The 24,453-nt window shown below is 53.5% G+C and overlaps 1 long non-coding RNA gene across 2 annotated transcripts; it reads left to right on the plus strand.

The window, feature by feature from the left end:
• The first annotated feature begins 12,035 nt into the window (after positions 1-12,035).
• LOC149325121 (uncharacterized) lies at positions 12,036-13,949 on the plus strand. Of its 2 annotated transcripts, none has more exons than XR_016285906.1 (4): positions 12,036-12,439; positions 12,528-12,703; positions 12,820-12,984; positions 13,594-13,949. It is a non-coding gene; the product is annotated as an uncharacterized LOC149325121 (long non-coding RNA). The 2 variants fall into 2 exon arrangements; XR_016285905.1 differs by having other exon boundaries at positions 12,552-12,703.
• Positions 13,950-24,453: the final 10,504 nt, after the last annotated feature.

The raw sequence follows: 24,453 nt of genomic DNA on the forward strand, positions 1-24,453 counted from the left end.
GTCACAGCACCGTGCGGGACCTTTGCCCGTCTCCTCTCTCTCCAAACCGGGCGCGACACTCCCGTCCGCCCTCTCCTCCTCTCCAACAGCGGTGACGCCGCTTTTTACAAAGCTGGGCTGCGCCTCTGGAGCGCTTCCGCCAGCATTCCACGGTGCGCGCGATAAAGCATCGGCCACCTTGTTCAAGCTGCCCCGGCGGTACTCGATGGCGTACGCGTAACGTTGCAACGTCAGCGCCCATCTCGCGAGTCTGCCTGCGGGGTTCTTGAGCCTCTTTAACCGAGGGACAACACGGGGTTCCGCCTGCCTTTCCACGGCCATTACCTCGGCGCGCCGAGCCCTCATCGCGCATTCTCGGCCTCCATCCCATGCGCATCCCGATTCTAGCGATTCGGCCGGCCTGGGGGGCGGCTGATAGCGCAGTTCGGCGAGTAAATCCGCCTGCACGGTCTTGGCCTCCTGCGCTAGGGCCTCGAGGTTTGTAAAACTGCGGCCCCGCAGATACGGCTTGAAGCGTGGATGGCACTGCCTGATCACACGCGCAACCTGATCTCGGTCGGTTGCCGTCGGATCTGCCCTCTTGTACAGCTCCTGCATTGCGCGTACGTACTCGGGGAGGCTTTCCTCTGGGTGTTGGGTGCGCAACGCGAGCTCCTCCAGCATCCGGCGCTCATAATCAGGCGGCAAGAACTCGGCGCGGAAACGGTCTTTGAAGTCCGCCATCGACTGGAAAGTCGGCTGGCAGCGCCTCCATCGCGCCGCGCTCTCGACGAGTGCTACAGGCAGGACCTGCCCTAGCATTACGTCATCTGGGGCGCCCAGAGCCGTCTGGTAGTCCTCGAGTTGTTGTAAAAACTCGTGGACTGATTTCGCCTCCGTGTACCCGGAAAAGGAGGGGACCTCCATATTTATCCGCGGGCGCGATGTTGTCGCCGATGCTACCGATGCTGCGGCCTGGCTGGCGCCAGCCACCGAACCGAGCTGACGGGCTAATGCGGCAAACATCTCAGTCACCTGCCCCATTACGGCCGCCGCGTCGGCCGTCTCACTACCGGCTGCCCCGCCATCCAAAGCCGTGGCTGAAACATCCTTTCTGGGAGGCATAGTTCGCGCTAACTGTCCGGCCGCACCGGCTAACTGCTCATGGCAACAAGAACATTCATATACACAACAATCTATCTACAAACACACGGAAATACACAACAGAAAACGCCCGAAAACTACATAAATAACACAAAACCCCTAACAAATTTACTACACTACAAAAGTCGCTACCCCGCGAACATTCCGCCTGACCCGCTCCTTAACCCTATCGGTCCGGCGTGGCCCCGAACAAAGAGGGCCTGCCACGAGTCTGGCTGCACGTCCCAAAATCGGCAGAGAAATCGTCCACAAGGTGTTAATTAAAGCCCCACGTTGGGCGCCATTATTTGTGGGCAATTCCTCTGCGCGGGGACGCACAGGCAGTCACTCGAGGCAGGACTTTGTACAAAGGGTTTATTCTCACATCAGGGGGGCCGGTCGTCGTCGTGGCAGCTGGGTCAGGTGGTCCTTTGGCAGGGCTGGTCCAAGAGCGAGAGCGCGCGAGCCTTCCCGGTCTCGCCTTATAAAGGCTTGCTCCCAGCCTCGCTCCCCCCGCCCCCCCACTCGGGAAGAAGGGGTCCGAGGCTACCCGCGGTGAGCGGCGCGAGATTTGACTTGCCCGCGAGCAGACCCTACACAGTGGAAACCAACATCCCACTTAAACTGAATACTGCCAAGCATTTGTCAATATTGACTTAACACTGCTAAGCAAAAAGAGAAAAAAAGCAATGGCAAAGGTTTTCTCAACATTTTTTTCTTCTTTTTCATCGACTCGTTATGCTCAACTTGCTCTGTGGTCAGTTTTGATTGCATAAGCTGCTGCCACACTTTTTTTTTTCTGCACGACATCAATTGAAATGCTCATGAAAAACAGACTTATGAGTTGGCACATATTAGAGATTTGTACACTGTCAATCAGTCGTGATTCAAAAGCGGCAATGATTCTTGTTTGTAATCGCGGAATACCATGTTGTTACAACCTAAACCGAAATGGCTAGCGGAAGTGTTCAGTCACCCATTCATCACGCCGATATGTTTATTGCAGGCAAATGTGCGCACAGCCGGCAGGAAATAAAAATAAATGACGCTCCCGAAGATACATTTGCACTGCACCGATGTTTTCACACAGGTTACACAGTTTCTCCGGCGAGTCGTAAACCGAGCACCCATCATCACAAACCGTACTGAATGGAGCACCTAAGCGCAGAAGGATGGCGACATCGCTGTTGTCGCCGCAAAACAGTCCTACGGCCGTGCAGCCAAGCTCGCGTCGCGTCACGTCGCACACGGCAATTCTCAAGCACAGTGCCAACACGAATTGCGAACAAAATGGTAACGAATGCGTAGCCAGCAACAACGTCATGTGCACGCTTCGGTCGCGATCACTGCAACCATCGAAACGAATGCGACTAGCTGCACAACGCCACGTTCATTTCAGCATTCGGAAAGCACGGCGTGCGTAGTGAGCTCTCGAAGGCGCACATTTCACTGCCTTGACGTAAAAGCACTCGCTTCGATCGCAATCACTTTCACTACGCGGACACTAGTCACTGTGCTACGCAGCTCATGCACGCAAAAAAGTTCACCGTGAGCAGCTGTTGTTCGCCGCTGTGCGTGATGATCCTCGCAGGAATTAGGAACGCTTGCAGCAACCACAAACAGCTCCATATAAACACTTCGTGACACAGCCAACGCGTAGGTCTTGCGTCGGTTTGAAGAGGCGCTCTGTCAACTACATCAGCGTCGATTTCAACTCGGGAAACATTCGCTGCTCGCCGCTGCTGCACGCGGAGAAGTTCGCAGTCGCTCTGAACACTCGTAATATCAACACGTGGCCAATATAGTACGCCTCGCGGCATAGGTGCCACCACTACAGCCACGACCTATGCCTCGCTCCCCAGTTCAGTCGACGGACGGCCATCTTGCCCGGCAGGAGCGGATGCCTACGTCACGTAAAAAGCAGCCAATCGCTGCAATTCGGTCGCCGGGCGGTTCGCTCGTCCGCCCCAAAGTTGAAGTTCACCAACTTTCCTTTCGACTGCCGAACGGGGCGAATGCCTATTGTCTGGTCGTTCGGTCCGCCAGTCCGCCTGCCTGGCGGATCCGCTCAAAAGCGATCGTACAACGGCCTTTACCTAGCGAGGAAAACGCGAACGTGGACGCACTAAGCCGTGTGTTCTAAGCAAGGCTGCCTTCGCCTCCTCGTGACCTACATTTTTTCTCTTCGCGAACAACTGTTAAGTTCGCTCGTAGATCGGGGAAAAAAATTATGTCCTCATTTGTGGCCTCAGCTGACTGTTTTACTGGCCGAGTGATCTCAAGAGAGCGAATTTATTTTACAATCATTTCATTCCTTGTGTTGCCTGTGTTTGACACTGTTGTGTCCCCTTATTGCTTTTGTGTGTGTGCGCCCCCGCGTCCTCCTCCTAACGACAGTTCGCATCCTCCTCCTAACGACCACTCAATCCTCCTCCTAACGACCACTCGCATCCTCCTCCTAACGACCGCTTGCCCCTCGTCGCACGCTGTCGCCGGATGCCCCCCCACGGTGCGCCCCCGCACCCTCCTCCTGTTCTGGGAAGCCACTCCCTGCCGTGAACGCTTCTCCACTCCCTCCTTTCTTCGGGCGGCCAGTTCGGCTCCTGCCTCGGTCGACGCTGGTCGCACCCTCATCGGCTTTAAATAAACGAAGTCTTAAAGTACCGTGTGCGTCTTTCGCTGCATTCAACACAGCGACCGGACACGACAGTGGCGACGAGAAAGTGGATTCGACCCGCGCTACGCAACGCTATTGACAAGCCATGGCTACGCGAGGGTTTCCCAATCAGATACCAGAGTTCAACGGCTCATCGTGGTCATCGTGGGTTGGACGCCTTCAGTTCTACTTTGAAGCTAACAACATCACAGACCCAGCCTTGAAGAGGGCCAACCTGCTGACGCTGTGCGGGGAGCAGACCTACGATACTGTCTGCGCCCTTATTCAGCCAAGCACACCAGCGGCAGTGTCTTACGACGACATTGTAAAAGCGCTGCAAAAGCACTACGACCCAAGGCCATCCGAGGTCTACAGCCGGGCTCGCTTCCAACGACGAGATCAACTGGGAGGAGAAACTGTGAGCGCCTACGTAGCCGCGCTCAAGAAGCTCGCTGCCGACTGCAATTTTGGAACGCTGTCGACAACAGCTACCGGGCAGGAGGGAGACGCAGCTTCTTCTGCTAACACCACCATGCTTCCCTTGGACGTGATGTTACGCGACAGATTTGTGTGCGGACTGAGTGACGAGTCACTGCAGCAGCGCCTGTTCGCTGAGAAGGACCTCACATTCAGCAAAGCTTACGACATCGCCGTTCGAGCGGAGAGCGCCGGTCACCAGCAGAGAGGGATTCGCCGGAACACCGAGCCGGTACACCAGACAAGCAACCAGGTGCGCAAGCCTTCTGTTGTTGTAAAATCGGTCAAAAAGGCACAACGCTGCTGGCGGTGTGACGACCAACACAACCCCCAGGGATGTCGATTCCAGTCAGCCACGTGTAATTTTTGCCACAAGCGAGGGCATATCGAAAGAGCATGCATTACGAAACGGAGACTTGCCAAGATAAAGTCACCTTCCCAGCCTAATCACAGCGTCAACGCCTCAGAGAATACGCCGCTATCTGATCTCCATGGAACAACATCAGCAACACCATCTGTGTTGTACGACCTGAACACCATGAATCTCGGCACGCGACCGAAGATTTTTACAGAAGTAAGCGTACATCACCAGCTGATTAAGTTCGAGGTGGACTCCGGCGCAGCCTGTACTCTGATCAGTGAGGACACGTTCCGAACTTCATGGCCATCTGACGCACCCGCCCTGCAACAAGACGACACGCACCTGCGAACGTGGTCAGGACAGAATCTGCCACTATTGGGCTCTGCCAACGTGCAGGTTAACTACAACGGCCAGACCCATACGCTACCTCTGCTTGTTGTGAAGGGCACAGGATCAAGCCTTCTAGGGAGAAATTGGTTTTCTCCACTAGGCGTGATGATATGCGGCAAACATCAAAACGCCGATGCGCTAAGCCGTCTGCCACTAGACGCAACTGTTGACGAACCATTTCCACCAGACGTTCTGATGTTCGAAGCACTGCCAGAACCTCCGCTTACAGCAGGCACAGTTGCAGCATCTACGCAGAAGTGCGCAGCTCTCCGGCTAGTTTACACAGCTGTTCAACAAGGCAACGTGCATAAACTCAAAGGGGACAACTTCGACGCTTACCGCAGGCAAGCTACAGAGTTGAGCACCCATCGCGGCTGCATCATATTTGGGTCCCGAGTTGTGATGCCGAGAGAACTACGCGCACAAGCTATGTCTCTCATCCACGCCGGACATCGGGGCATCGTTGCAATGAAAAAGTGTGCCAGAAGCTACATGTGGTGGCCTGGCATTGACAACGACATCGAAACAGTGGTGCGAGAATGCAAGCCTTGCCAGAGCAGCCGGAGCGCCCCGCCGAAAGCTCCTGTCCCAGAATGGGAAAAGCCAGACACACCATGGCACACACTGCACATTGATTTTGCAGGACCAATTGAGGGCTGCACTTTCCTTGTGGTCGTAGATGCCTACACAAAGTGGCTTGAGATAAGGCAAATGGGACAGACGACTTCGGCAGCAGTCATTGACAACCTCCGATCACTATTTGCAACGTTCGGCCTGCCGCGCAAGGTAGTGTCGGACAACGGAACACCGTTTGTGTCTGCGGAGATCCTCAAGTTTTATCGCGACAACGGGATCTCATCAGTTACATCGGCCCCCTACCACCCAGCGACAAACGGACAAGCCGAGCGCTACGTAGCCGAGCTAAAACGCGCCCTTGAAAGAGATCAGACAGGCTCGCTGCAGCGCCGCCTTGCGCGCTTTCTCTTCAAGCAGCACACGACGGTTCAGAGCACAACAGGCGAGACCCCCTCGAAAATGATGTTCGAGCGTGAAATGCGAACCCAGCTCACAGCCATCCTCCCCGAGCCAAAGGCAGAGACGTTCCGGGAAGAAAAAGCAATTCCGCGCTGCGGCACGCTTAATGAGGGGCAGCGCGTCCTCGCCCGACAGTTTCTGAAAAAGCCACGCTGGGAGGAAGCTACAATTGTCAGACGCATAGGCCTGCGCTCTTGGCTCGTCAACATACATGGCACAGTAGCACGCCGACATCTCAACCAGCTGCGTAGATTTACGACGCCGTCTGAGAGCTGTCCGCCAGCGGAGAGAACACGTGCACCATTTTCCCACATAGCCTGGCACCTCTTCCCGGAAGAAGAGACTTCGCCCAGGACAGACCCAGGAGACACAGCGAACAACAGCCAGCCTACAAGTGTTTCTCCCCCGAGCGCACAAAGCCAGCGCGCCTCCACGCGTGAGCGCCGACCCCCTGCACGATACCAGGCAACTTTCTAAGGGGGAAGGAAGTGTTGTGTCCCCTTATTGCTTTTGTGTGTGTGCGCCCCCGCGTCCTCCTCCTAACGACAGTTCGCATCCTCCTCCTAACGACCACTGAATCCTCCTCCTAACGACCACTCGCATCCTCCTCCTAACGACCGCTTGCCCCTCGTCGCACGCTGTCGCCGGATGCCCCCCCACGGTGCGCCCCCGCACCCTCCTCCTGTTCTGGGAAGCCACTCCCTGCCGTGGACGCTTCTCCACTCCCTCCTTTCTTCGGGCGGCCAGTTCGGCTCCTGCCTCGGTCGACGCTGGTCGCACCCTCATCGGCTTTAAATAAACGAAGTCTTAAAGTACCGTGTGCGTCTTTCGCTGCATTCAACACAGCGACCGGACACGACAGACACTTTGTTTGAGTTAATTACTTTCAAGTTCTTGTATCCCACATGTGTCTCTTGTAGAAGAGGGAACAAAAAGGGGACAGAAATATAGCCAGCGGAGTTTTGTGACCTTTAAGTCTGGTGTATTGACGGGTGGCGGAGGGCACTTGCTCGTGTTGGGTGTTGCCTGTTGTCGGTCGGTTCTTGGCAAGATGCAGAACGATCAACGACCGATGCTGAGAAGCAAGCTCTTCCAAAGGACCGAGCGAAGCTGATCCAGTCACCTGGGCGACTAAGCTGCGGAGCAGTGATCCTGTCCTGACGAGCGGGACCTGTTCACGGAAAGGAGCTACCTGCGGCTGAACGCCGGACGAGAACTTGGAGGAGCCTGGCGTACGAGCGCGCCCCGCATCCGAGCCACGCAGAAGTAGCTCGTCTTCGTGGCGCATTGTCTGGCGGCGGTGGTGCTGTAGTGCCGGAGCCCACATTTCGCTGGCTGGGCTCTCTGGAAACAAGCGCTGCGCGCCCGCCGTCGCTCAAAGCAGGCCCAGACTCTCTCGGACATGTCGCGACGTGCTGCGTGACTCATCCCGCCAGGCCGGCGCCGACACGGACCCTTCCTCCTCCCCTCCTCTCCGTCGGTGCGGGCTCCTCCGACGCGTCATCGCTCGCCGGCTCTCGACCATTGGTCTAATTTGAAGGGTGGCCAGTGCCGTGACCTGATTGGAGGATTTGAACGGCTGGCTGCCGTAACCGTTACCAGCGGGTTTAAAAGCGGAACCGCGCTGAACCCGACCAGCAGACGGGCAGCAGAAGAGCCATCACGCCGGAGCTACGCTCGCCGCCGGGGCCGCTCTTCTTCTTTGTGCTAGCCCGTGGTGCTCTTGGCCCTTGTATCATGTAAAAGCCCTTGTACATACTGTACATAAAGTTCATTTGACTCACCGTCGCCTCGACCGTTTCATGGCTCGGACTCCCAGTCCCAACAGTGGTGACAACGGTGGGATGCCTCAGTCTCAACAGCGGCCAGCCACCTAATTGTTCGGCCCGTGCACAGAGTGGAGAGTACGCATCCGCATGGGCCTCTAAAATGATTGTACAGCGACCTTAACCCCTTTTGCGGGCAGAAGAGGCAAAATGAGAGACAAACATTCAAAAGAGAAAAAGTGGCAAAAGGAGAGGCAAACAGTCTAAAGTAAAGCAAAGAGAGCTGACAAGAGTGAAGGAGGCATAAATGCTTTCACATCCTCCCAATGCGGGTCGGTCGCCGCAGCGATCTCTAACGTTTTGTTGCGAAAGCAATACTACTTCCCAAGAACGGCCTTTCGCGTAGCGGCGGCCACTTGGCACGTTCGACTTTTAAAGTGACCCCTGTCGTCATGATGATGATGATGATATCAACTTTATTTTCCGCCAGATAAGGAAGCCCCTACTCCCCGTCCCCGGCACGCAGGCCTTGGTGACGGGGGCCGGGACCTCCGCGATTAGAAGCAGGCGAAAAGGTCTTGATTCCTCGCGGCTTCTTCCGCCAGGCGGATGGCTTGTTGCTGTGAAGCAGAGGCCTCGCTCCGGAGCAGGGCTTCCCGGGTTTCTCTACAATTTATGTTTTCGTTAGCCCCTGGGGAGCTAGCGCATTCCCAGATTATGTGGTCGAGGGTCCCTCTCGCCACACAGTGCTTGCACTTTTCGTTTTCTTTGTTATCTCTATCAACATGATATGCCCAGACCGGGTTTACGAAGTTCCCAGCTTGGAGGCGTCGCCATGCGATTGCCTCCCTATTGTTTAGACTTTTATCCGGTGGTGGCACCGGGTAGCTGTGGAGCCGCCCGACTGCCGGAACATGGACAAGCGTCTGCAAAATTATACGGAAATTGTTGAAAATTATGGGTTACAGAGGAGACTGGTACCCCTGACATCATACCATGCCTAGTGACGTCACGGCGTGACGTCATACCAGGAGTGAGAGACGGGCTACCAACTCGGCTCGTCGGGTAACGGCGGCCGCTTGGCACGGCGCGCCGCGCTCCTCCCGCTAGAGGCGCTAGTGACGTTATGGCGTGACGTCATGCCAGGAGCGAGAGACGGGCTACCAGCTCGGCTCATCGGGTAACAGAGGCCGCTTGGCACGGCGCGCCACGCTCCTCCCGCTAGAGGCGCTAGTTACGTTATGGCATGACGTCATGCCAGGAGCGAGAGACGGGCTACCAACTCGGCTCATCGGGTAACAGAGGCCGCTTGGCACGGCGCGCCACGCTCCTCCCGCTAGAGGCGCTAGTGACGTTATGGCATGACGTCATGCCAGGAGCGAGAGACGGGCTACCAGCTCGGCTCATCGGGTAACAGAGGCCGCTTGGCACGGCGCGCCACGCTCCTCCCGCTAGAGGCGCTAGTTACGTTATGGCATGACGTCATGCCAGGAGCGAGAGACGGGCTACCAACTCGGCTCGTCGGGTAACGGCGGCCGCTTGGCACGGTGCGCCGCGCTCCTCCCGCTAGAGGCGCTGCATATGTAGTATAAAACACCTGCTTTCGCAACCTACCAGGCTTAACCAAAGCTAAGCCCCCGCCAATTTTTATTACCTTGCCCGGTCGGCCACTTGCAGCCATAGGTTGCTGCAGTGCCTTCAGCCCTGACGCTGAAGATTCTTTTTTGCTTTCGCATCCCGAGGTCATGCGCTCAGTTCAAGTGCACAGCACTGAAAATGACAGTTTCCTTCATGACTAGGTGCGGAATCACATCCGATGTTTTTTTTTTTGGAGCTACTCGCATTTTACATCTCTTCAACGTGTGTGGAATGAGAAGGAAGCGTGCATCGACAGAAGACTGGTCTGTGCATGGGCTCCTACGTCGCTCCGGTTCTAAGCGACATCTTGTGTAAGGCTGACCGAATTATCAAACATGACACCTGTGGAATACTGTTGAGGTGTTCAGGTTCGCCGGCAACTGCACTGTGTTTACTGGGAACACATTAAATCGCCTCCTAGTAGACGTGCTAAAGGTGTTTAAGGAACTAAAATTCGGCTCAAATTTCACGTTGGAGATCCCCGAAGGCAACGTGCTACAGTTTCTCGACCTACGCATTAAATTTCAGAACCACCATGTGCCTTGGCAATACAACCCGATCCAAACCTCTGCTGCACTTCACCTCAGTGCACTCGAAACTTGTTAAGAATTGCATCGCTCAGTCGTGCATAAGCGCTGTTTCACATGGTGCAACACGTACGATAAAATACGGCCCAGTCGCATTGTCGTTGCGACGCCATCAGCCATTTCACATAGTACGAACGATTTCAGTCGGTGCGGCGCGAGCGGCTTATCGTAGGCAAGAAAGGCTTTGGCAAATATAAATGTTAACACCTTGTTATGCGTTTATTTTATAATCGTGACTAATTCTATTGAGCTTTCCTCCATTTTTATGTTCAATAAAACATTTTAGGGTCTTTTGCATAGAGTTAATATATTTTTGCGATCATTAACAGATACGCAACTACGAGCAGCCAGCCTTTCTTGAAATCCTATTGGACGAGGGCTGGGCCGTTCGCAACTGGTTCGCAACGATCGCGGCGACGGTGCGGCAGTGTGACCAAATTGTTGGAAGTCTGTCGCAATTGCGATTGCGTTCACAAAGAAAGCAGGGCATTTTTTTTTTGCTAGGACAAGCACGAAATGTCTCTAGCATAGGACAAGCACGAAATGTCTTATTTACAACGATCATTCTGACTTCCCAAGAAACACAGAACGTCTTACGAACGTCTCGGAACAGCTTCAAATGACTACAAACGTCTTGCGCTGTGTTCAAACGTCTCATAGATGTCGACAAGAAGAAGTTTCCTCTCCGACGTCTCTTAAACATCTGCAGTCAGACGTTTGCTGTGAAACTTCTGTGAAACATCTCTAGTCAGGTGTTTTCTAGACTTGATTCTAACACGTGGAACTTGAGACCACGTCAAGCAGATGCGCCAGCAATCAACAGAGAGTTGCCACCGTGTATTAAACATGCTTTAAATCACGGCACATAAATTAGATGGCTCTCCTGCTTGACGTTTCGAAGAGCAGGCGCGCCGGTGCAAAGACCGCTCTTTGTATTCGAACACTGAAAGCGCGTTTTGTCCTACGGAGCCCGAATCACGTTCCACATCGAGTGCAGCTGACCCGCCACTCGTAAGACTGGATTTAGGTAACATATAATGGCCCTGAAAGCCGACGGTAGTTACGCGAGTGAAAAAATTTGCTGCATGTTGCGAACGCCTCTGTTACGCCTCGGCTAGCTGGCGGCAGCATGCGGATTGACAGGCGCAGCGCACGCTGCCTTCGCCGCCTTCCCGCCGCCTTCGCCGAGCTCGCTCGCGCGGTTTATCGCGCACATCACCCGCGCGCTATCTTTTCGTGGCGGTACAGTGAACTAGAATATTGTAGTGGCGGCGTATCTTGGAGGCCATGGAGGAAGGAGGCTATCTTTCTTGAGTCACGCCGCAGCTTGCTGCTTAGTGTCGCTCCGCACGGTGGCGATGCAGGATAGTTTGCCAAAGTGGTTTTAACCGTTTAAAGCAGAAAAAAATGGAAGCTGCAAGTGCTTGGTTTTACATGAAAGTATTAGATTCAATTTGTTTTTTGGTTCTTTGATGATTTGTTTATTTTTACGTTTTGAAATTTAGTACTTCATTTGGTCATTTGGCGTTGCAGAGGCTAGCGATGGCTACGCGCGCGAAGCGGATGCTGCGCACGTTGTAGTACGTTTCGCTGCGCGCTTTTTTTCCGCGCTGGTTGGCACGCCGCTGCAGTTTGCATTTTCCCCTTTTTCTGCGGTATCGTTTACTACCAGTGTTGCACTGAGATGTGAGCCTGGTTTTCCTCAAAGGTAAGTAACCTTCCATTTCTCTTCTGTGGTGAAAGCGTCGGCTTTGCCGGCTAAGCCACTAACGCGCCTGATTGAACCTTTGGTTTACAAAGCAGAAAACAGTATCAGCCAGTGTTTTACATACCAAAGTGCAGCGTTGAATATATTAAAACAGGGCATTTGCATGTTTTTGAGCTTTTGTTAAGTGGATACAGCTATGCTGCTCTCGCATGCGAGTTGCTTTCTTTACCAAGGCGATGACAAGGTGAACGTGACAAAGCTTCAAACCAACCAGCTTTGTTTAAGCGTACGTTGATAAGGTGCGAATTTTTTCCTACACGGTTTTATTCTTGCCAAGGACTCTCATTTGGCCACCTGTGTGCTCCAATTCTCCTTGCTGTGATTGCCGTCAGTGAAACTCGCGTTAAAAAGGCGTTGGTTATCTTAACTGCGTCAAGCTTTTATTTCATTGCGATTGAGAGCCCCGGCACAAAGGTAGTTTACTCAGTGGCGCTGCTCTGTATGTGTGCAGGCTGTTTGACAGTGCAGTGAAGTACTACGGCTCTTTGCAGGCATGGCAGCTTTTATTTTTTGGAAAACCATTGCACCGTGCACAGCTGGCGTTGTCCCTACTTCACTGTGTACATTTCGTTTTGGGTACAGGCTGTTCAACAGTGGTTTTCAGAGGACCTGCTTGCCTGCTCAACTTCTCAAGTTTTGGTAAGCACACTTTGCAGCTGACACCTTTTCTTTCACTTCATGATTTCTTGTATAGGTCTAGGCTCTTTGCTAATGTTCATTCCACAAGCCCGATTATTTGTTTGTCCTTTAGAACTCCAACTGTTGGCCGGAGGAGCAAGGACCTGGTCTAGTTTCACGCAAATTAATAGCAGCACCTTGTACCATGGTTGTTCAGACGACTTGGCCTGGAGATTGTTTCAGTTCTGAGGTGCGAACCTGGACTAATGCTTCTTGTGCAGTGGTGTAAGTAATCTCTTGCCCACTGTTTGAGCTTCATCGTACAGATTAGAAAGGGCTTCTTTGGCAATGCAGTGTTAGGAACCTTATACACATGCACTTTTATTTGTCTTATCTTTCAGATGTGCCCTGTGTGGCTGTCAAGTTAAGGTCCAAGATTTAACGCATCTCTGGTGTATACAGAAGTGATGCAGGCATTACCAGGACAGCAGCATCTCTGCTATGTTTTCATGCGACGGTGCACGATGTCAAACATCAACCACTTTTGATTCAGCCACATCTTGCAGGTAAGAGAAAGCCTGTTTGCAAGATGCAGCTTAGGAGGTTCTATGAGTACAGTGTGCATCACAGTAAGGCAGTGCACTTGCTATTGACTGCGTGGCTTTGTGTCCATGCACGCTGTTTGAATTTTGCTTCTGTTAAAGGCCTCCACAGTGATTGACTTCTTGAGTTTATGGTGCCGCTTGCAATGCCGCTTGCAATGACATCATATGCATATATGTATTTGGTTAGCTTATTTTATTGCCTGCGCTGTCACTCCTTGCCATTTGGCCGCCGCGGTGGCTCAGCGGTTACGGTGCTCGGCTGCTGTCCCGAAAGACGCGGGTTCGATCCCGGCCGCGGCGGCTAGAATTTCTTTGGAGGAGAAATTCTAGAGGCCCGTGTACTGTGCGATGTCAGTGCACGTTAAAGAACCCCAGGTGGTCCAAATTTCCGGAGCCCTCCACTACGGCGTCTCTCATAGCCTTAGTCGCTTTGGGACGTTAAACCCCAGAAACCAACCAACCAACTCCTTGCCATTTTCTGGTCTTATTTGCTTCCGACTCCTCATTGGCCATTCTACATGCACCTGACTGACTGCTTTTGGTTACTCTTAATATTTTGCACTTCTGCAGGCTGCTGAACAGAGCTGGATTTGACTTCCCCTTGTTACCGTCTAGTTGGCATCCTCCTAGCAAGAAAAGTGATGTTTGGAACACCTAGCCAGCTCTTCATTGCCATCCACATCACAGCAACTTGATCATCAACGCATCCGTTGTGAACAAGGCCTGGGGCCAAATGAATTTTTGATTTAACAATTGGTTGCTGCTCGACACTTTCCCGCCATCCAAGTGCTTACTGTTGTAATGTCAGCCAAACCAGTGAAGCTACCTCCTCCATGGCTTCTAACATTAATTTCCTGGTCCGTTTCTTTTATTGTGTGGTTGTATGCACTGGATTCAATAAAGAGTAACGCAGTGACTGAAAAGTGTGCTAGCACATGCATTTATGGCTCATTACTACAGCCATACATCCCTTGTAATGTGGGCTTATTGTTCGGGTCATTGAAAATCAGCTTTGAGTTCATTTTTGAGCGTATACCAGAAAAATGAACTAACATTTTTAAAGATTTAGAGGGTTTCAAGGCAGCACTAAAAATCAGTCTTGAAATGCGTAAGATATCACAGGCACCCATTTCGGAAAAAAAAGGAACGTCTAAAAAAATTCTAGAAAAGTTCTACCTCAGAAGTTTTCTAGCCGTATACAAGCGTTAGCAGAGCTAATAGAGGGCTAGTAAACGTCTAAGTCTAAAACACTGCTTAGATGAAACTTCTTCTAGATGTCAAGCTTTTTTTTCCGAGACTTTTTTTAGACGTCTATTAGCGCTTTTTGTGTTTCGTGGGTTTTGCTGACCAGGCAGTCACCCCAACAAACCAAAAACCTCTCAGAGACGTCTAGCTAGACGTCTCTGAGAGGTTTTTGGTTTGCTGGGACGTTTATACACAGCTATGCTTTAGCGTTCCCGTAGCCCGAGTCGCTTTCGGACGTTAAACCCCAATAAGCCAATAAGCACCTAACAATAAGCTTCTGGCCGCACGGTAGGCTGTGACTTCAACGAACACTGACTTTTTAGAGTGACTTCAATTTTCTGTTACTCCCCTTTCTCTTCCATTTTTTGTATCCCCTCACCCCCTTCCCCCCAAGTAGGGTAGAAAATCGATTATTCCGGTTAACCTCCCTGCCTTTCCTCTTCTACCGCCTCCTCCTCCTATGCTTTATTATTATTTTTTTAATTCGAACACTTGCCATATGGCACAATTTAGGCTAGCTGTATACTACAGAAAGTCGTGTGCCGTTTCCATGCAGGAGCCTAAGCAGGATTTTGCTCTTACTATTGTCCGTCAACAACTTGCAGACATCTTTCTCTTTTGTGGAAGTAAAGTTCACAGGTTCTCTATCTTCTTTCCTTGCACCAGAGGTGCTCCGCCAGAGACGGTTGGTTTAACTTGAAAACTGAAGCGTTCCTTCGCACCAGGGGTGCCCCGTCAGAGACGGTCTTGTGATCAGTTGAGATGCAGGGGTAAGGCGAATACTTGAAGTTTATATACAGCTATTTACATTGCATATACAATTTTAGGCACTCGAGACGGCAAAGAGATACACAACAACAAAAAGGCGGAACTGGCTAACACTAGGGGAGGCCCCTACTCTCGGCGTAGCCGAAGATGCATAGCACCTGACCTCAGCGCAGAACCCCGCTTCCAGCTCCGGGGCCCGGTTTTAAAGCCGTAATTGGCCCTAGATCATGAGATTTGGGCTGCTCCTGTTTTTTGCTAGTCGCCCGCGGTGGCGGAAACGCTGTGATATTTCCGCGTCTTTCAGGAATCCTGTTTTCACTTCCTGAACATTTTGCGGCCTTTCCTAACAAAGATGTGTTCCCGCATACCGGCTGATTGCTTTCAGCGTCCTCACCGCTGTTTCCCTGACCTGTGCATGACAAGCATAATCCTTCGTCTTCCGGCACAGGTGGCCTCACCTCTCGGGACTCGGAGCAGTTCTCCCTGGCTAGTTGACTAGCTCTCCTAGACTCTTTGAGCTGAGCGAGCTCGAGCTCTAGCTGCTGGCGCCTTGCTTCTAACGCCTGCAAATCCGGAGGTTTTTCCTCGCATAGCGGCGCCTTTCCTCCATTCACTTTGCAAGTACAGCTTGAAAATAAGCCAAGCGCGCCTTCGCCAATTCCACTCGGTACCTCACATCGAATGAGCGCCGCCATGGATAACTCTCCATACCGCCGTCGGTATCCCTCAACTGTCCTACCGGCTCGAACACATGCACAGGGACGCTAACAATGCCACGAAGGAAACTCAGTTTCGATGCGTCGATCCGCATTGCCAGCTCCTTGGCGTCGCAGTCCACCGCCACTTTAACCGGACGCTGCGATGAGCTGTCGCACGCCGCTGGTCCTGTGCATGTTGTCGTCACTTGCTGTGACCCGCCGGTGACCGTCGAGTTCTCAACGCGCTGCGTTTCTTGACCGGACGCAGTCTCGCGTCGCTGGACTACTGCCGTGGTCCTTGCGTCCTTGCCGCCGTCTCTCCGCAGGTCCTTTCTCGAACGCTGCTGAACCGTCGCCTTCCTCCCTGCCTTCAGTCATCTTCCTGCGCCGTCTTCCGATGTCCGCAGGATCCTCGTCGACTGCGCCAGCAAAGTTCACAGGTTCTCTATCTTCTTTCCTTGCACCAGAGGTGCTCCGCCAGAGACGGTTGGTTTAACTTTAAGACTGAAGCGTTCCTTCGCACCAGGGGTGCCCCGTCAGAGACGGTCTTGTGATCAGTTGAGATGCAGGGGTAAGGCGAATACTTGAAGTTTATATACAGCTATTTACATTGCATATACAAGTTTAGACACTCGAGACGGCAAAGAGATACACAACAACAAAAAGGCGGAACTGGCTAACACTAGGGGAGGCCCCTACTCTCGGCGTAGCCGAAGATGCATAGCACCTGACCTTAGCGCAGAACCCCGCTTCCAGGCGGGACGCGCGCGTTCGCACGGGGAGTCAGACGTGCTGCTCGTCGGCTCCGGCGATTTTCAGCCGGAGCAGCGGAAGTTTCCGCCTGACCCTAGCAAGATTATCCCCAACGTGCACCGAAAGCTGTCGGGAACATCTGGACACCAGTTTTTTCCAAGGTGGGCCCGGTTAAACCCCTTTTTCGGGCAACACATGGCCCGATCGGGCCGGTGGCGCGGCTAGGCCTAACGGCCGAACCGGTACCCGGCACATCGGGGCCTCTGGCCACTGACGCCAGTATGGCTGCTGCGCAAATCTCCTGCCGAGGCTACGACCCCGAAAACATGCACTGGACAACGGTTAACCCAGCGGCAACCGAAGGCCCAGTTTCGGCAACGGTTACCCCAGCGGCAACCGGAGGCTCAGATTCGGCAAGATTTCGCAGCGCCGCGTTGAACGCCGCAGTGCTGCGCCGAGCGCAAGACCAAGCCTTAAAGCCGGCGTCCGTAGACGCGGCCGGCGTTCACGCCGGAAACCAGCAGTCACCCGCCCCGCGTGCGGCGGGCCGCAGTCGGCGACTGCTCACGAAGTGGAAACCGCCTGTTATTCCCAAGCCTGCTCCAGACGACTACGTCGTCGTCATCAAGCCCCGGACCCGCGTCTCGTTGTACGAGACTTTCCAGGAGACCGGCTACGGCCGGGCGTTCACGGCTCTCCTGGGCACGCAACCCGCAACAGACCTTACCATAATACCGGTAACAGACCAAAACCTCATTATTATTCAGACTGCGAAACCTGAGCTAGCCGACCGTATCATCGGCGAATTTGAACTTAATGGACCCGACGGGAGGGTCCCCCTTGTGGGGCACCTGCGCCAAGACGGCAAGGACGTCTGCTACGGCGTCATTACCGTCCGTAACTCTGAAACTACGGACTCGCTCCGTACTAGGCTCCAATGGCGCTACGGCACCATCGTGGAAGTGCGTAAATTTGGGACATCCAACAAAGCGAGACTGACTTTCGCCGGAACAGAGAAGCCACGTTTCGTGCACTACGACTCGGAGCTTGTACAAGTTAGGCCTTACCAGCGAACCATTCCAGCCTGCCGACATTGCGGTGTGGTCGGCCACCGCGTGGACGCCTGCCCCGGCCAGAGGCTGGACCGGTGTGGCCTGTGCGGACAGCAGGCTCTACTCGTTGAGGGGGTGCGGGCCCCTCACCAGTGCAACCCAAAGTGATCAGTGTGCGGCGGGGCCCATGCCACGGGGGGCCCTGCGTGTACGGCTAAATATCGCGCTATCCAGCCCCCGCATGCCGAGCGCGGGCGTAAATCGAAGCGGAACCGACGCAGGCGTGGCAAGCGTCGCCCGGACAAGCTGAAGGCCAAGGCTGCCGACCAAGCCATGGACCAGCCTGTGAATTCCTCTACCGGGAGCCAGGGAAAGCCTCCAGCTGCGCCACCGCCGCCTCAGCCGGTGCAGCGAAGCCCCTCGGACCTCCCCAGAACGGCGGCTCCAAGACGTGGGCAAACGTTGTCAAGCAACACTCCCAGGTGAGCGGCGCGGGCAGGGCAGCTTCTCCCTTCCCTCCCCCTTCCCAATCCCAACCACGGACAATCTCTACCGAACAAAAAGAAATATCTGCTCTCCGCGAGCAGGTTGCAAATTTTCATAAGCGTCTCGCAATAGCGGAGGCCCGCCATAATTCCCCCAACCACACCTCTGCCTCACCCGCAGCAGAGGCAATGGAAAGCGACGCAACCCCTTCAGGACAGGCTGCGCATGCCCTCACGGCACTCGAGGCGAGAGTGAGCGCGCTCGAAACTCAAGTTAACAACAGAATATCCGCATTGTAAACGCAAATCAATGCCACACTTACGGCGGCACTCAACAAAATTAGACACCTTGCGGCATCTATCCCAAACCTCATAACCGCTCAGTTCGCTCAACTCACCCGCGCTCCCAAGCGCGCTGGCACGCTCAAAACCTTTGCAGGCCGGCAGCTCAAAACGTATAGGCGTCGAATCGCCGGAGAAGAAGAAGAGGTCCCCTGTGCCATCCCCAGTATAGAGAACGCTCCTCTCTTTGGAGCCACTGGCTCTCAAGCCTCCTCTCTCCAAACTCACAACTCTACCCTTGATCATGGCGGGCGCCCCTAGAAATAGGAAGCATCCGCGAAGCAATTCGATCCCTATTCAATTTGTACAGTGGAACTGTCGCGGATTCAAGGCACGCACAAAGCGAGCCGATCTACACCTTTTCCTTACAACTTTCCCAGAATTACCTGCTATGGTGGCCCTTCAGGAGCCAGGAAGTGGCGCCACCCTTGCCAGTTACACGGTGTACCAGCAGGATGCGCAGAGCTGCCTCTGCGTACATAAAAATTACGCGGCCTCCCAGGTTGACCTGGATCTTAGCGCTAATTTCTCCTATGTAATGGTGACGATCCTTCCGCTACGCAAACAGGACCCCCCATTGCACATACTCAACATTTACTGTCCCCCAAAGCTACCAAATGTTACATTCGCAGATGTCTTCAGCCGAGCTTTGAAGGTCGCGAATCGGGATCCCCTCATAATCGTTGGGGATTTTAATGCTCCCAGCATCTTATGGGGGTACACACGTGAAGAGAAACGCGGACGCAAGTTGGCGGAGCTTGTTTCCACCCTGGGCCTTACTCTTCACACGGATCCCGCGCAACCCACTCGTATAGGTAACTCCGTTACACGCGATACGTGTCCGGACCTCACCTTTACGAAAAATATTCGCTATGCAGATTGGAGGAACACCGAGGAATCCCTCGGTAGCGACCACTGCATAATTACCACTACAATCCATACCAAGCCACTCACAAGACCACAGGCCAATGCAAAACTACCCGACTGGACCAAATTTAGGAGCACCTACACCAATCCTCAATCGATAATGGACCAAGGATACTCAACGTGGTCCCAACACCTAGTATCCCACTTGAAATCAGTCGAGCAAATTGTTCAACTCTCAGAGGCGAGCCCGGCGGTGGATAACCACCTCCTCCACCTCTGGGAGGCACGACACAGCCTAGTCCGCCGCTGGCGTCGTCAAAAACACAATCGGAAACTCAAAATTCGCATCGCGGATATCACCCAACAGGCGGCACAATACGCGGCCCAACTCGCCGACTCCAATTGGGTGCACCGATGCAACACTGCAGCTCGGTAAATGTCGAGTCGGAGTACGTGGCGCCTCTTCCGCGCCCTTATTGATCCGGCACAAAACCCGTACTGAGACACAAAAACAGCTTCAAAGGGCTATACATAACTTCACTGGAGACACGGCCAAACTGGCCGATGCGCTCCGCGACAAATATTTGAGTATACACCAGGATCCCCGTGGTCAGGCGTACTCGTATGCAGGTTCCGAGAACGCGGATTTGGATCAACCGTTCCAGCTCCATGACCTAAAAGCGGCCCTGGCTAAAATGAAGAGAGGTACAGCACCAGGCCAGGACAAGGTGACGGTAAAGCTTCTTGCCAACCTCCCAGATCCCGCCTTCAACACTATCTGGATTGGAAGCACACCACTCCCCATAGATTGGAAAACGGCACTAGTAACTTTCATTCCCAAGCCAGGTAAAGCCATTAACACCGACAACCTCCGGCCCATCTCCTTCACTTCGTGTGTGCGGAAGCTAATGGAGACTATGGTCCGCGACAGATTGTCGGCTTTCCTGGAACAGCAAAACATTTTCGCGGACACCATGTACGGTTTCCGCCCACACCGGTCCGCACAAGATGTCCTGTTGCAACTTCACAAGGAGATTCTCGACCCCGTCGAGCACCCCAGCAATGATAAAGTAGTCGTCGTACTTGACCTGCGGGGGGCTTTCGACAATGTGACCCATGAGATCATCCTATCCCACTTGTCGCAAACAGACTGTGGGCGCAATACTTTCAATTATATTAAACAATTCCTTACAGATCGCCAATCCTATATCCGGCTGCAAGACACAGAATATGGCCCATATCAACTTGGCACACGAGGGACCCCACAGGGAGCTGTCCTCTCGCCATTACTATTTAATCTGGCCATGTTGAAGCTCCCTACCCAGCTGGCAGAGGTCGCCGGTGTGCAGCACGCTCTAAAGTCACTGGAACTCTGAAAGTACCGCAACCAGCGGGCGGCGCGCGGGCAACATTGGAGTGTTGTTGCCAGAGGTGGTCCAGCGCGGCGAGCGCGTCGTCTGCTAGGCGAAGAAGGTCTCCCTTGCGGCCGCCTTGCTCATCGGTTTTGCGCGAAAATTAATCAATGAAAGTATTCATGATTGAGACCTTAGATGAGGTGAGGGTTTCGAAAACCTTGAAAGCGTCGCATGACAGCTGCGTTAGCCCACGGGTGTGAGCTAACAACGTAAGAAGCAGGCTTGTCCTATTTTGCTTCTTTGAGAGGCTCGCATATGCATGTTTTCGAGGCCCGGAAAACTTTATAGCCGGCAGGCTGCGTACATAAGAGCGGGATATAGCAAAACGTTTAGTAAATCGGTTCACTTGGAAGTCTGATGCGTAGAAAACGTTCCCTGTGCGCTTGCTGTTTCGTGCCTCCTGTTCTTCCCTCCGTGTGGTCAGTCGCCGGTCGGAGGCTTGTGGGAGGTAGTTGGGCGACCCCAAGGTCGACGACGGGTCCAACGCTCTAACTGTGCGGCCAGATAGCCAGATAGCATGCGGACGCGCTGTGGCTGTATTTCGATGGAGGCGAAATACAAAAACTCCCGTGCGCAGTGCGATGTAAGTACGCGTTAAATAACTCCACGTGGCATAAATTCTCCCACTGCGCTCCACTTCGGCACCCTTCATAGCTATTGTGTCTTTTCGGGACGTTAAACTCTGCAATTTATTATTTTTTATTTAATCCTCATTAGCCAATATCGATGCCCAGCAGGGAAAAAAATCTCGTAAAGCAACGTCTTCGAAGACATTTATTGCATTCACACTCACACAAACACACGACGCACACAGACACACGCGGTGCACAAAGACACACGCGCACACAGATACGCACGCAGACACACGCACCGACAGAGACACGAATACACAGACACACGTGGTTCACAGACACGCGCGCACACAGATACGCACGCATACACACGTACTGACAAACACGCATACACAGACACACGCGGTGCGCAAAGACACGCGCGCACACAGATACGCACGCAGACACACGCATACACAGACACACGCGGTGCACAGACACGCGCGCACACAGATACGCACGCAGACACACGCATACACAGACACACGCGCGCACACAGATACGCACGCAGACACACGCATACACAGACACACGCGGTGCACAGACACGCGCGCACACAGATACGCACGCAGACACACGCATACACAGACACACGCGCGCACACAGATACGCACGCAGACACACGCATACACAGACACACGCGGTGCACAGACACGCGCGCACACAGATACGCACGCAGACACACGCATACACAGACACACGCGCGCACACAGATACGCACGCACTGACAGACACGCATGCACAGACACACGTACGCACACAGACACGCGCGGGCGCGCAGCACACATGCGCGCACACAGAGACACGCACACAGACATACGATCAGATAGAGGCACAGGCACGCGCGCACACGCACACAGACACACACACACAGACGCTATACTGAACGTGCTACTTCATAAAACACGCCGTCCAACCGCCTCGGAAGCACTCATGGAGGAGAAGCACTGCGCCCCGTCGGCTCCTAGAGCGAGTGGACCATCTATGGAGGCGCCTAACCACGTGATCAAAACTGGCCAATAGGCGGCGCGGCGGCGAAGAGAAAACAGCTGCGGTACTTTCAGAGTTCCAGTGACTTTAGCACGCTCTGTATGCGGACATCACCCTTGGGCAACACAACAATCGGTTGGAGACATCGAGACCAACCTGCAACAAGCGGCAGCTATTGTGGACGAATACGCTCGTCGCTGTGGTCTTGAATGCTCCCCGAGCAAATCGGAATTTGTGCACATACGCCCCAACTCAAAGTGCACAACCAAAATTGCCCTTTCCCTACTTAGCGGACCGATACCTGAACACGAGGAGATCCGGGTACTGGGGCTTTTCATTCATTATAGGCGCAAGATAGACACTACCCTAAACAAGCTACGTAAGGTGGGGGACCAGGTGGGTCGGATGCTCCGCCGGGTGTCCAATAAAAGGGGGGGCTTACGATGCAAAGATGCCCTGCGGCTGGCCAATGCATTCGTGACCAGCCGGATTTTATATTCGGCTCCCTACCTCCACCTACGCAAATGCGATGAGAATGCCTTAGAAGTAGTTCTCCGCAAGATTTATAAGAGAGCGCTCGACCTCCCCATAACGACGTCCAACAAGCGTCTCCTCGGTCTGGGGATGACCAACACCTTTGGGGAGTTACGAGAAGCTCATCTTAACTATCAATACTTGCGCCTAAGCAAAACACCTGCGGGGAGCCGCCTTCTGACCCGCTTACACATATCCTACGCAACACATACAGAAGAACGGGTCCGCATACCTGAAGCCTGGCGCTTTGCACTCCAGGTGCGACCCCTTCCGATGAACATGACTGCAGACACCCATGATGGTCGCCGTCTCGCGCGGGCGGAGGCTATTTCTCAACAATATGGCCATAAGCCAGGTGTCTTCTATGTGGATGCGGCCGGCCCACACCATGGGAGTTGGTACACGGCGGCCGTCATCCACCAAAACACTACAGTTCAGGGCCTTACTTTCCGTGCCCCAAACATTACATTTGCGGAAGAGATCGCCATTGCACTGGCCGCCGCAGATCCAGAGTCCCGAGTCATTATTACGGACTCCAGGGGCGCCTGCCGCAATATTGAGCAAGGGTATATCCCAGACCGTGCTTTCAAAATTCTCCACGCATGCGAATACACAGGGTTTCCGACCCATCGTACCATCGTGTGGGCTCCGGCTCATGCGGGTCTTGAGGGGAACGAGGCAGCCGACGCTGCCGCCCGCGCGCTTACTCACCGGGCGCCGCCTCATCCGCTGCCTGATCCGGAATTCAGTTTCAATCCGGCCATCACCTTTAAAGAGATCACCTCTCTTTATCAAAATTTTCATGGTCTCTATCCCCCTCCCTGTAAAGGCCTCACCAGGGTGGAGGAGCGCTAGCTTCTCCCTCTATACCAATACTGTACTGTGCCCGGCAGTACTTAAGCACTTCAATTCTTCTTTCTCGGGCGCGTGCCCACACTGTGAGGAGGAGTTTTCGGACACCTACCACATGGTGTGGGCATGCCCTTCCAATCCTGCCTACCCACCCCACCTCCACCCCACTCGAGAGGACTGGGAAGCTGCCCTGCGCGGCTGCTCCGAACTCCATGCCCAACAGGCATTATCTGAACGAACAAACGTAGCGTTTAAAACAGGACACAGAAAGATGAGGACAGGACGGGGCTACAACTTACAACTGAATGAAATCGATAAACGAAAGACACATCCCTTCTCGAGCAAAGCACGCATGCGCAAACTTGAAGGAATGACAAAACTGTGATAAACTAGAAAAACCGGTAAAAGAAAAAGAGATGAAAAGGCGTGGAATAGCCACCGGTCATGAAACTGTTTACAAACATTAAGTGCGTCTTAGAAAGTTTCTTTCTTTTTCCATTAGATAAATAGATGGTGTGCTAATGCACGTGTCATTGCCGCGTTGTGATATTTCATGAGCTTCCAGGATTTCCCTCGCCAATTGATCTTTACCCCTTCCTAAAATCTTCGTGCGGTTCAAAGAGGGAAAGCAACCTGGGCAGCTCTTGCAATGCTTTGGCAAGTGCTCATCAGTTTGTTGACGAAGCGAAGATGCGTGTTCACTCAGCCTTACGTTTAGACATCTGCCCGTCTGCCCAATGTACACACTTTCGCAGCGTAGAGGGATCTGATAAACAATATCTGTGGCGCATGAGACGTGTGGCTTCTTGTGTTTTGTG

The sequence above is a fragment of the Amblyomma mixtum genome, chromosome 10, assembly GCF_055824585.1.
Source record: "Amblyomma mixtum isolate Tamu chromosome 10, ASM5582458v1, whole genome shotgun sequence".
Lineage (NCBI taxonomy): Eukaryota > Metazoa > Arthropoda > Arachnida > Ixodida > Ixodidae > Amblyomma > Amblyomma mixtum.